The sequence below is a fragment of the Typopeltis vanoorti genome, chromosome 2, assembly GCF_054136105.1.
Source record: "Typopeltis vanoorti isolate ZY-2024b chromosome 2, IOZ_Tvanoo_1.0, whole genome shotgun sequence".
In the NCBI taxonomy this organism is placed as follows: Eukaryota; Metazoa; Arthropoda; class Arachnida; order Uropygi; family Thelyphonidae; genus Typopeltis; species Typopeltis vanoorti.
The window spans coordinates 155,256,763-155,271,544 of NC_143550.1; the positions used below are offsets into that span (position 1 = coordinate 155,256,763).

At 33.5% G+C, this 14,782-nt stretch overlaps 1 protein-coding gene across 1 annotated transcript in view; it reads right to left on the reverse strand.

Annotated features, from left to right (window-relative positions):
• Window positions 1-2,918: 2,918 nt before the first annotated feature.
• The window catches only part of LOC150109552 (uncharacterized), a 196,889-nt gene continuing 185,025 nt past the window's right edge, over window positions 2,919-14,782 (reverse strand). The window contains exon 5 of the mRNA XM_090402640.1: window positions 2,919-3,379. The gene's annotated coding sequence lies outside the window, so the exon portion shown is untranslated. The remainder of the gene's footprint in view (window positions 3,380-14,782) is intronic.

Below are 14,782 nucleotides of genomic sequence, written 5' to 3' on the forward strand. Positions count from 1 at the left end.
ACTTAGCATATTTGAAACAAAGGCAGAACAGCAGTCAAGGATTTTGAGTGGAATGGGAATGAATGCCTGCTTTTATTCCAATTAGCATTATTTCTATTATTTTCCATCAGACTAAGTCTTTGGATTGGGAGAACAGAGCAGTAATCAAACAATGGAAAGGACAAGAAAAAATCAATTATTTATCTGTAGTCCTATCTGTAGTTTTGCTGAAGTAATACCATTTGGGTGTAGGATATTCCATCATAAAAAAAACTTAGAAAACATTACTGTTTCAGCCACCAAGAGAAGAAGTGATATCTACAATATGCTTGGAGAATAACTGGTTATGAACAGATTGATGGTGTTCAGAGAATGATGAAAATTATCTGGTAGATAGGTGGACAATTTGTGTCAGGATATCGGTAATAGCAAATATCTCAGCATCCCTTCCAACTTGGTTATCAGAATCACAGCATTTAATTCTTTAAGGAAGATTACCTCAATGAGAATTAGAACTGCAAAAAATCAAGCTTCATTGATAAATAATCAAAGGTATTAGAAGTATTATTAAAATCTGTAGATAAAGTAATAAAGACAATAAATGAATATCAAAATGCAAAAGGGAAATTTTGAACAAGAGCAAATAAAAAATGACTGGTTTCTTAGTTGAGAGTTCTCTAATGTGAAAACTGGATTTGATGAGTGCATGTATACTCATCAAATCTTTGATCACCTGGTGATTAAAGGAATAATGTGAAGAGTAGCTTGAATAGTTGAGATAGACAGTAGCACTTGAGATACACCACTTGGGGTTTTTGTTAGAAACAGCAGAATGGGTATATATGGATAATGCTAATTGACAATGTACCTTGTTTATGTTGGAATAGAATAGCTGGTCAAGAAACCTCTTGATTTGCTATCGTTAAGTATCACTGCCATATGCTATCAGGTAATTGGCCTGAAGAACCCACTTCACTGCTGTACCAACAAATAGGAAGGTTCCAAGTCTCTACATGTATGTTTAGTATACTCTACATAATTCAATTGTACTGCATGTAAGGAGGGAGTAGGGAAGACAAAAACCTCTTCAGAAATGTTAAAGTCATCTCTAAGTAACAGATGACAATATATCTTAAATATTTTAAATACAAAATATATAAAATTTAATGTAAACAACATGCATAATTTATAATTTGACACTGTACTGATATTAATATTCCAGTGCTAGCCTACATGTTAATGATATGCTCACTTACTATACCATTATGCTGCTATGTAACATAAGGCAAATGTGTGTAAATAGGCAAATGAAAAATGAAATTTTTGTCTAATGTGATATTAAGAATATCTCATCATTTTAAAAAACATCATGTAATAAATAATTTCAGTCAAAATAAATTTTTTCTGATTTATATTCATATCAAGTATATGTGTGCGCGCGAGCAATATCATCACATTATCACTGTTATTACTGCTACCATCCAATTAATACAAAAAAAAGCAAAAATAATCAATGATAATGTTTTGAAGATGCATAATAAATGTTGAATTTAATTTAATTTTGTCAATTTATGTTAATATTGAAGAAATGATTTATTCTGTATATGGCATGGCAGCTTTAGTTTCTGAAAGGAAGCCTAAAATAGTTCAGTAAATAGGAAGTTCAACAGCAATATTGCAATTATAAATAATAATGCATTTACATTTCAATGTAAAAAATTTCACATTTGTTTATATTACAACAACAAAATATGCACTGTAGAATAGAAGTAATTCTTCAGTTGAGGCATTTCTTGCTAGAAATGCCTGAACTGAAAATATGTTGGGCATCCTTTCTCTTTTCTTGGAACAGGAAAAAAATAATCTAATTGCCTTTTCTGAATAAGTCTTATTTTGGTACATTTCTGAAGGCTCGTTTGTTTATTTTTTTTTTTTTGTCCTAATATCACCAGGAATGATGATTTTGATTTTTTTTGGCTCATTATTATAAAAGGTTTCCATACGTTTTGTGAAACAGTGAGATCTAAGTTGGTTGATATGTGCTAAAATTAATTTTGCAGAAAGTATTTTTAATCTTGTTCAAACAATAGATTCAGAAAAAACATCATGTTCCTTTAAAAATGCATTAAATTATATGGAAAATTTTTTATTCAGAGAAGCATAAACAACATTAAACATAAAACTAATATTTTATGTTTTTTTCCCCCTGAGTGTTAAAAGAAGAAAAAAACATATATAACATAAAGGTGGGATAGGGAAATCCTTTCAGTGGGGATGCAAGAAATACCTACTGACAAGCAAAAATTGTTGCATCAAGTTTCTTCATATATATATATAAACTTTATCGTATTATTTTTCTGAGTATTTATTAGAGATTCATATTTGTGAATATGAATTTAAACATATTTTATGGCTTGTCAACACTTCTGTTTATATGATTGCCAGAGGTATGTAGTATCATTTTTTATCATTTTAATTCAAACTGGCAATAAATATAACACAAAATCTTTAACAAATGGTGTTGGAAAGAATATGACTTAATTCTGAAAGATAATTTTAATTATCTATTATCTTTAAGAATTACAATACTTTTAAGCTATTAAAGCGGATTCCATACTTTTTATAAATCCAAATAAAAGAAAATTAACTTCCTGAACCTGAGTGTGATTATCAGATATGCCACAATGAATTTAACATTAATACTAGAAATTCCTGAGTATTCTCCATGTCAAACTTTCTACAAGATACTTTTAAGCCACCCCACCCCCCCCACACATCTCATTATTTTCCAACTTGTTTTATAAACGTGATTTTGTATGATGATATGTCTAATGAATGAAGAATGGTGAAATTTATTAAGCAATTCAATGTACCAAACAACCAAATATTTTAAGAACAGGAGAGAAGAAACTAAACGCTATCAAAATATAGACGATAACTAATCAATATACAATTTTTATTCTATACACTTTTGGTAAAAATATTTACCATCAATAATAACAGTATAACACAATTAACCTGTGAGATACAGTTGACATTTATGGCAGCTATTTAAAAAGTTCCTGTTGTTTAAGTCAATTTCAACAGTTTTGGAACTCTTCTTTCCCTCTCTCCCCCCGCTTATTTTACTTATATACAAATTATGACTGATAATGAAACTTCTTAAGGTGCATATTTAAGCTGCATCGCCATCGAAAAGCTTTACCACATAAGCTGCACTGGTAATTATAACCTGTATGGCTTTTGAGATGTTGCCTTAAAAGCCGCTTTGCCTTGAATACTTTAGGACATATTGGACACTGTAGATTTTGATTGGAATGAACAAAAAAATGCTGCTTCAGATAGCTGAGCTTCTCAAAATGTTTTCCACAGTATGGACAAGGATGATAAGGCTTTTCTCCTATAATAATAATAGTAATAATATGAATTACAAATTTGAACTGATTTCAGGAGTAACTTAAAATTACAAGTAACTTAAAAATTATTAAGTAATTAAAAGTAAATAATAATGATCAAAATCATTATTTAATCACTAAACATGATAAGAAAAGGGACATTTTAAGTCAATACAATTTTTAAATAGCAAAAACAAAACTATATAAGTAAATCATACAAACTACAGTTACCCATTATATACCTCAGTATATATTAGTTCCTGTGCAATTTTCATACAAATAATCCAAATTTTAAATAATTATTCAAGGAGTAGCCTCTCATTTAAATTGCTAGAGCCAGAGAGTTGGAAGTGTTAGTGGATAGGAAGTTGAAGTTTAGGGGCCACATAGCAAAAGTGACTAAAGCAGCTCATCAGATCATTTGGTTACTGAAAATTGCTTTGACAATCAGAGACAAGCAAGTTATTATTCCTCTTTATTGAGTTTTGATAAGACTCCATCTTGCCTACTATGCGCAGATCTGGGCAGTAGGGTTTCTTAGAGATGAGGAGTAAGTGAAAAGGATCCAGAGGCAAGCGAACCAAGATAGTAGTGGTCTATGGAATGAACCTTATAAGAACAGGTTGAAGATTTGTGGGTTACAGAAACTGGTTGATAGGCAGAAAAGGGGGTGATATGATTGAGACATAAATAATTACTGAAGGGTTTTTACACGATTAATTCAGTGGAAATTTTTCAGACAGACAGGTCTGGTGGTGGTGGGAGAATAGGGGCCACCATGGAAACTGAATAAGCATGTAGTTAGAAAGGGTATTAGAACTAGACTTTCTGCTTGCAGAATAGTGAATGAGTGGAATAGCTTGCCAGAGTCTGTTGTGGGTGCCATAACAGTGAATGAGTTCAAAGCATAGTATGATAGATACTGCATGAATGCTAGACAGTTCTTGATATGATGTTTAGGACCTTGCTCGATGAGTTCTAAAGGCTTCTTGGAGTTCCCCATAATAATAATAATAATTAATCAACCAGACTACTCTGATCTTTATAGAGTCAAGAGAGAGCTCTTTCAAACTGCAACTCTAAATGGGAACACAAAGTTGTGCATGCTAAACACAAATTCATACAGAGGTAATAGTTGTTTATAGATAAAGTCTTTAGAAAATGAGAATTATTTCTTGGATACTCAGGAAGCAATATTTATACGTTTTTCTCAGCAAGACTGGATGTTAGAGTTATCCCTAAAAAGTAAAAGCTCATCGTGTCCAGCAAATTAGATTTGAAGAAAAGTTTTTTTTTTCCCCAAGAAAAAATATGGGAGGGAATTTTGCAAGTAATGAAACTTATTAATTTTGCTAACAAGAACCTGAATATGAATGAACAACAGAATGTTCTCATATATAGGGAATACAGACTAAATGAGTCTTAAGTCCCTCAGTTGAGCCAAGTTCTTCTGAAAATCATATTAGCAAGGTTGGAAAGAAGAATGAAAAAATGAAGAGAAGCATAACAGATACATTTACACACGCACAAAAAAAAAATTATGCTACATCTCTATCAATATACAGGTAACATTAATAGAGATGCAGCATAATAAACTGCATGAGAAATATTATACCAAAACTGGTACTGATACCAAACTAACATGGGTAATCAAAATCCCTGTATTCAACAACTGAAATTATTGTTGAAATTAAGAAAAGAAGAAAACAAGACTGACTTGTGGATACCTTGGCAAACTTCATCAAAATACAATGAAAAACGAATACTGGTTTTTGAAGTGAAATTTTACAGAAGATTACTGAAGAGGTCATATTCAGACCATGTGATGAACAAAAATGTGAAAGAAAAAAAATATCATACGGTAAGTTAGATAAAATATAATATAAGAAGATGAAGACAAATTTCATCTATGGGACATATCTGAACCAGGGAAATATAACGCTTAGCATCAGGATTGTAAGAAAGAGAAAAATAAGAAGCTAAATGAATACAGCAATGGATAAACCCCACAACCAGAGATCTTTTCAAATTTTGTAAGATAGAAATGGTGGAAAATACTTACGAACTGTCCTTTATAAGCTTCCCCAATGATCCTTATAACAAGCTAGTAGGAAAAGTTTTCTAGCTTGTTATAAAAGACTTTTAAGTAGGAAAAGTAGGGTTTCTTATAACCTTATAACAAGGTTATAAGAAACCCTACTAGTATTTAGGGATGTAAAAGCAGATGTTCTTGAGGTTTTGGTGATCTGTGTAGTGCAAGGTTTGTTTAAATCTGAAAGAGACAAATGTGCTATTACGGGTAAAATTATGGATGGAGTTCATACAGAAGTGGAGAAAGTTCTCGATATACTTAAGGTAAATCTCCTCCTCTTTCCATGCTAGTAAATGAGCATTGCATGCCTACTGTGATTTTTCAGAGCAAAAAAAAAAAAAAAAAAAAAAAAAAAAAAAAAAAAAAAAAAAACACAAGAATACTAAATAACTTGGACTAAATCAAACTTCTATACTTACCTGACTTATTCCAATTCCAAAGTAATGGAGAAGGTTATCAACAGTCAACTTCTCTGCTACTTAAAGGCCCACAAGTTAACACGTTCGCTACCAACTATGAGTATACTCGTAGTTGGTAAACCAGCTACACAAGCCAGCTACGAGTATACTCGTATGATGCTTACCGCCGGCAACGAGATTACTGTACTGACCTTGAAGAAGTGAAAATGCTTGGCTTGTGGAGCTAGCATCAAAACTGTGTATTCTCATAGATGGTATATGCTCTGCACAAGCCAACTATGAGTATACTCGTATGACGCTTACCACCGGCAACGAGATTACCGTACTGACCTTGAAGAAGTGAAATTGCTCGGCGTACGGGAACAGACTATGCTGAAGTAGCGTGGCAGCGAACGTGTTAATCAGCAACCACCAATATGGATTCTGCCAATCTAGATCCACAGCTGATCTCTTTGCATACATCATCCACCACTAGAGAAGTGCTATATAAAGGTTTAGAAAATACATGTGCTCTCACCCTAGACATCTCCAGGACTTTTGTTTGTATTTGGCACCATGGCATACTTAGCAAATTGCCTTCCTTGTCTACCTGCCATCCTTATTGGATAGCCAATTTTCTCTCTATGTTGTAATATGGTGGATGGGACCCTCTCTTCAGCTTTGCTACCAATGCAGAAATGACTCAGAATGCTGTTCTATCACCTATCCTTTTTTGCCTCTTATACATAAAATGACCTACTATCAATCTCAATCACCAACAATACTATTCACAGTTCCTGAGAATATGGTTCACACATTTGGGAGGGCACATCTAAAGCCTCTCTAAAACTTCTTGATACAGTCCCGAGAAGAGAAATTTAGCTCACACACAGCCATTCCCTCACTCCCCCCATGTTGTTTTACTTTATGTCTCGTGTATGGGTACTTCAACAGTTACTACTCCAAAAATCATTCTTCTGCTTTCTATTGAATCTGATAAAACAAAAACAGCTGCAGTCCAATGTTCCTTTAAAGTACAACTGTAAACACATTGAATTTGCTTCTCCTCTTTTTCATCTATTCAATCTACCTCTGTCCTCTGGAACAGCCTTCCTCATAATGGGTTTCCTAACTACAGCCTTCGGTTCAGAAGAAAAATGGCAAAGATTTCTTCTTTCTCAATCCTTACTCGTGTCCTACACATGGCACTTAGGTGCTTTGGTTCTTATACCTCTTGTGTGACAGTTTAAAAAAAAAAAAAAAAAAAGAATAGATTAGAGAACATAGTACTGTCATACTCCAGCATTAATTGCAAAGTTTGAAGATAAGGATCGACATATCATTACATATAATATGTAAACACAAAACTAATAACCACTTGCAGAAAGACCAGAAATAGATGCATAAGATAATAATTTAATATGCCTTTATGTCAAACAGGACTAAATGTCATTTGGCATAAATACCTTGATTTTAGGTTCACTAATTTACGTGTTTGTTTTGTATCCCCTTATGATAAGTTAAAAAAAAAAAAAAAGATGCAAAGGAGACATTGATTGGAATTTAGAGTAATATTTTGATAACATATTAAAAAGCATTTTAAGTATTTTTTAAATAATCAATCCTGCAAAAGAGGTCATAGAATCTATAGCACACTGGCAAGGATTAAGAGAGAAGGAACTTGGTATTTTTCTTGAAAAAGTTGGAGGGTTGTAGTTTTTGAGAACACTTTGTGAAGAAGACTTTTCCTGAAAACAGGAGCAGATGGAATTAAGTAAAGAAGCAGTTTGTTTGGAGGAAAATTGTAGATAGGAAGTTAGTAATGATGTAATTTTTTTCATGTAGTACTGTCATATCCTGTACACCCCCTTGAGGGTACATGGCAGGAATTTGATGATGATGAGCAGTTTGTTAGGTTGGCAGTTAGACTGTAAAATGATGTGAGGCAGTCCTGCTTGTATTAAACCATGATTAGTGAAAAGTGAAAAAATGATGAATGCCAGTTCAGGGGAGCAGTGCCTGTGAAAATACCTGTGTAAAATAAAGTGAAACAGATATTGTATATGAGGAAATGGTTGAAGTGAGTCAGATCAAAGAGAGAGAGAGAGAAAAAAGAATGGCCACAAACAGACACATTTCCAGCCACTGTATAAATCTCTTTGACATTTGTACACTGATCAATTACAAAGAAAGCAATTACAGGTAGACTGAATGATAGCAATTTCTTTGGCAAGATTTGATTCCAGACCCAATCAAATGCTCTAGACATGTCAAAAGCAACGGCACAGATTTCTCCAAACTTTCCCATTGCATGTGACTAAAGTAGCAGAAGACATACTGGTGATCAATGATTAATTGGCAGAACTCTAGGTAATGTAGAAGTTGTCTACTAATGATCTTCATTATTTTAGAATGGATTGAGGTGAGGGCACTCAGTTAGTGGTTTGACAGACTCTTCTTGGAATGGATATAGGTTTTCTTCTTTGTATTAAAGATGATGCCAACTGACTATAGAGGCAATGTGGGATAGGTGTTAAGTTTCAGAGCACAAATTCTGAATACATACATACTGAGGACACCAAAAGAATTTTGTGTTCAAAATGTTATGGATCTACAATTAACATAAGGATGCATGTGGATTGTTTCTAGAATGATATGGTAGGAGCTGATTCATTCAGGAGTTCAAAGAGAAAAAGAACCATGTCATGGTCATTGCTAAGTGTTGTTGCAGTCTTGGTGAGATAGAAGTGAAATCAGAGATTATCAGAAGCTGCACCCAAATGACATTTGCATTGAACTAGAAGACAAGATTTCCATTTATACAGAAGGCATGTTTGCTGCATTTGGCCTTTTAAAGTCAGATTAAGATTTGTTGATGGTTGTTTTGCATATTTTGCATGCTCAGATGCAGACTGCGAACAAGACTAGAGTTCTTGTGTCTCAATTCACTTGTGGTCTGCTATTTATTTGTATTGACTGTTTATTTTATTTATTATTCTAAGATACTGCCTTGGCACACACATGTTGTTAACCATTTGGAGTTGGGAATGAAGGCAAGAATAATTCCAAGAGGAAATTTCAGTAACAAGCTTGAAACAAGTGTTTAGATCAGAAGAACTGAAGTAAGTCTGACCATAGAAAGATAGAGTACAGGTCCTGAAGATTATTCCTCTTTGTGCTGTTGCAATGCTAAAAGACATGAGATTAAGAATGACTGAAGAAAGGATTGTATAGTAAACTGCACAAGATTATAGCCTACAGGAGGGGTGGGAGAATGATATCTATTGTATATTTGAAAGGAAAATTAATTTAAAAAATTACATAAGCAAAGTGGATATTAGATCCAGCATTATTTCAAAGCTGAATGTAGCACCTACGAAAGTTTCATAGTTTCTACATTCGACTTTGAAATAATGCTAGATCTAATATCCACTTTGCTTATGTAATGTTGCATCGCCGAACTGAAGCCATTTGGCTCTTTATTTTAGTAATTAATTTAAAAATGATTGAGACTGTTGGTGAATAATTATGTTTATCAGTATTCTTGGCTGGTGGATGAATAACTTGCACAAGATCATTTTTTCAGCAAATTTTTCTGCACTTTTCCAACTTGGTTGGTAGATTTAGAAAAGAAAACCGATTAGAGCCTCTACTATGCAAGAAATTCAGTAAAAATTCTTTGATATATCTAGAAGGTGGCATTTTAGATACTCGAATGCTGCTCTTTTAGACTAATGCTGATCACTATTACACAGTCTTTTTCCACTTTAATGCTTCTTTCCAGATATTTCCAACACAATCTTCAGCCGGTGTACTATCTCAAATATGAGAATTGTATTCTAAGATGTGGAAGCTGCAGAGAAAAAATAATTTCCTCTTTCTCTCAAGTCAAAAACCTCTGTATCTTCTTTCAGTCAAGCTCTGTGTGCTCTTTCTCCAAAACTAAAGATGTGATGTTTTTGGGAACACTGCAGATATTTGCCTTCAGGAAAGGTTGAAGGTAAATGTCAGTTTGAGGAGAGAATTCTGATCTTCACTGCTCAGAGGATCAAAGCATTATCAATGGTGAAAAAAATAAAAAATAAAAATAACGGTTTATTTTATTTTATTTATTTATTTATTTTTTTTTTTTAAGGAAATAATAAGACTATTTTGGAGTGCAATGGAAATAAGCATTTGAGGCACTGGTTGCAGATGACCTCAAAGCCTAATTATAAGATCTTTCAAAATGAGCAACCTGGAACTAAGAAAAAATTCTCTTCATTATAAAGAGAAATGTTTCTGATAACGGTTCTTAAATAACTTTTTAAGTTCCTAAATAATGGTTTTAGTGTATCAGCCAAATTGCCAAACAGAGATAGTGCATATTCAATTATAAAGTTCTGTCAAAATTATATGTATGAGTATTGATTCAATGATTTTAATATATATAACATCTACAAAATCACTTATTCATGCAATTACTTTTTGTGTTGTACAGGTTCTGAAATAGATAGTTACATATTATTATTATTCCTGATACCTCCAAGGAGTCCAAGACTCATCGCGGGAGGACACCTACTATACAACTGTCTCAACCATTACACTGAACCTCTACTACGAATCATCTCCATCAACTCCATCTACCGCCCACCTCCACCACCACCACAACTAGTATTTTTTGTCTGTTTCTTCCCTTGAAACAAAAACAATATATCGCTTTGTTTCAAACACAAACAATGAATACTGTGAATTAATCTAGCAAAATAATTAAAACTGAAGATTTCCTAAATTCAAAAGAAACAAATGTTTCAGAAAAATTTTAAGCTTCTTGAATTATTTGTTTACCAAAGAAGCCAATTTTCACTTTGTAGCAAAAATTTCCCACCAAAATAAAAAAGGTGGGCGAAGCTATTTCTGTACATCTTATTGTCAGCGACCTAATTCATTATGTTCTCTATAATGTAGGACTATACATGTTTAGATCTACTAAACCAGCTCTCTTTCTCCTATTTTTATCTGATACACCTCTGTTCTCAGATTCTTATATTGCACATTCCTCAAAGGCTAAGTCTAGCAATAGATTTCTTCTTTTCCCTTAACCTCATGATCCTATGCACAGCACTAATCATCATTTAAATTAGAAATTTAACTGTAGTAAACTGTCTTTTATTCACAGAAAATTTATTCCATACAACTTGGAAGATGCTGAGTACCTTTGTATGAATTTATTTAAACTAAATAACCTGCATGTTTTATCACTATTTTTTTTTCATTTTACACAAATTATGGACTCTACAACTGTGTTATAAATAATTATTTTCATTTCCCGACACAGCCATGGACTCACCATCACCTCCCCCTCCCAACCCGACTATTGCTAACTTTTACATGGAACATTTTGAGCAACGTGCTCTAGATTCCTCTCCTTTAAAACCTAAAGTCTGGCACTGAAACGTTGATTTTGTTGTTGTTTTCTTCTCCTTTGAAGAATCTTAGATGTTTCCATGTGCTCCTTGAACTGCTTTGGCTATGTCGATGTTTGTATAGAGCTGTTGTTCAGGATTAGGATCTATTTCTTGCAAGGTTGCTGTAATTGCTGGACAGGTAAAGATGTGAGTGGGTGTCAGTTCAGTATTGGAGCAGTTGTTGCAGTTTCTATATGTTCTAGTATCATCTGTATCAATCTTCATTCCTCTATAATGACCTGTTCGTAGTCTTGCTATCGTGGCGGGAGGTCTTTCTGTCAGCATTGATTTCGGGAATTTGATGTTGTATCACTGATTTCAGTGGAATTAGTTTAGCTTTTGCTAGTGTGTTAGCATCAGCAAGAGTTATCATGCGAGTTTCTTGGTTGCGTTCTCTGGCCTCTTTTGCTAATTTATCAGCTGCTTCATTGTAATCAATGCCTACATGAGCAGGAATCCATTGTAAAATGCAACTTTTTCCTAAACACTTTAGTTGATTTAAGAGTTTATGGGCGTCTTGTGAGAGCTTGGTACTGCCATTTTTGATTGCCTCCATAGCTAATCTTGAGTCACTGTAAATTATAATTCCCTCAGATTGTTGAGATGATAATTTTAATAAGCTTCGAATGCTTTATTTATTGAGTAAAGTTCGCTGGTAAAATTGGAAGCAATTCTCCCAGATCCAACTTTTATTGAAAGTTTTTCACCTTTTGGGAGAAGAAGGAGAACACCAGTGCCACCATTAATCATATCGGTGTCTGACGATCCATCGGTATAACAAATAACCTGTTTGGAGGATGAGAGAAGGTTGATAGTATTTAGGCATTTTTCTCTGAGTATTTCTTTTGATTCTTTTTTGTACAGAGTTTGGTAAGGTTTAGATTAAGATTAATGGAGATATTTGGAGATAAAGGACTGGAAAATAGAGGTTCTTTTTTTTTTTTTTTTTTTTTAGGGAGATACGATCGCTTTGGTAGCCTCTGATATTATTTGGCCCCATGGCTGCCAGACATTAGACACTTTCCTCAGTCACCTAAACAAACAACACAAACAGATACAATTCATTCACAACTGAGATTGAAAACCAGAACACACTTCCATTTCTAGATACACTTGCCACACGTCTTCTTCCTGGCAGTCTTTCCTTCACTGTTTACCGGAAACGACACATACTGGCCAATATATATATACACATAAACTCCTACCACCACCCAACACAAAAACTGGGGGGTCATTAATACACTAAAAAACGGGGCTTTGAATGTTTGCAGTAATGAACAAGACTTAAAGATGAATTAAAAGTTATCAGCAATACCTTCCTAAAAATGGTTACAGCCAAAATACTATCAACAAAATTCTGTACAAGACCTCACTTAAAAATAAAAGTAAACTAGACTAAATAAAACTGTAACCATTCCATACATTAAAGGGATATCAGATAAAATAAACAGAATACTACAGAAATACAACCTTAAAGCCATCTTTAAACCTCCTGCAAAATTAAAGAAATTATTCAACTCGTCCAAGGGTCCACTCCCTCTGCTGGTTCACCCTGGAGTATACTGTATTCATTGCACTTGTAATTTGTCCTATATAGGGGAAACAGGAAGCACAATTCCTATTAGAAAAAAAGGAACATAAACTAAACATTAAAAATAATAACTCATCTCTAATCCAGAGAATTTTAATAATAAGATGTGACACCTTTTGGCAACTGGCATATGGAAATGTGACTTCTCCATTACTTCCACCTTAGTATCATCACCTCTGGGTCTGGTTCTCACTGATGAGACCTCAATAAAAGTTGAAACTGGTGATCTTTCCCTTAATGCATAGCACTATACAAGTCTGCAAGGATATGCACTTTGCATTATGGGATACTAAGGCCAGTGATGAGAACTTATACCACCTTTGCCACAAGTTGCCCCAGTCCTGAAAATACTTCAGGAGCAAACTTTGTTTGCTTACACTTGGATAAAGGATTAAACCAAACATATAATTGATATAATAACTATGTTCAAGCTGATCTTTCTGATCATGCCCTGAACACTTTACATAGAATTGACTGGAAATGTACCTGTTGTTTACATCACACTAAAACATGGTATGAACATAAATTTAAGGAGGCCTGTGAAATTCTTATCAACCACTCTAATCTTAACAACAACAATGATGGTCTAAAAATCCCAAGAATATGGAAGGCACATATTCTACCCACTTAACCTTTCTCCCTAAGAGTTAATTATAAATAGGACCATAGGTAATCCAGGGTCTTAAATCGAATATAACAATTGTCATGTTAAATTAGGACATCTTTTTTACTGTAACAAAATGATCTATATGAAAAACTATTTTTCTAATGTTGTCTTAAATAGAATATAGCTTTGATGTAGTTATTTTATTTCATTTATTCACTTATTTTCAATTTTATTTTCACTAGAGGTCAGGCCAGTAAAATAATCGTTGATCAAATCATTCTCTCTTCAGCATATTGCGTGAAATGTAATTTAGCTTGTCTCTCTCTCTCTGTGTGTGTGTGTGTGTGTGTGTGTGTGTGTGTGTGTGTGTGTGTGTGTGTGTGTGTGTGTGTGCGTGCGCGCACACTCCAGATGATGACCTTAATATGAAGGTCGGGAAATTAAAATAATTATTTATAACAGGTTGTAGAATCCATAATTTGTTAAAATGAATGCCAATCTCCATGTAACACTAAAGGAAAGGACTTTTTTTTTTTACTGCATTATCAGGGTAAATGTATAAATATACTTACTACACTCACCAAAAATACTAACAGTAATGTTCTTGAAACAAATAATTCAGAGCTGAGAACATCTTACACAAATGATATATATCTAACACATTTGTAGTTCAGTGGTTTGAACAGCTTAGTGAGCAAAGGCTGGAGGAGCTATAAATTCCCTTGCATGATAGTTATCATGCTAGACTTTTTAACCACTGAATGGGCCTTGGTTGTTTACAAGTCAATAATTACATTGATGGGGTATCCATTGAAGTTAATATATTGGAAGTTTATTTTCAGGCACAAACTTTGTTTGCTTACACTTGGATAAAGGATGAAACTAAATTTATTGAAGTTAATATAGACATTTGGATACTAATGAAATATTATCAGCATTGAGAAAAGATTAAAACTAACTTTAATGCTTCCAATATTTTGTCTATTACAGAGACATATCAGGGATTACAAAAAACTTTGTATTGTATTTGTGTGTGTTGTTACAAAAAGTTTTTTGTAATCCCTGATATGTTTCTGTGACTGAGACGAAATATTGGAAGCATTAAAATTAGTTTTAATCCTTTCTCAGTGCTGATAATATTCCATTAAACTGCCAACATGAATTCTTCACAGCACTTAAGCCTCAACACACAAATACTTGATATATTTTATTTGTATGGCTGTTTGGTTGGTTAAAGAGATGAGACAGGAGGTTATTTTTAAGAAAAGGCTTC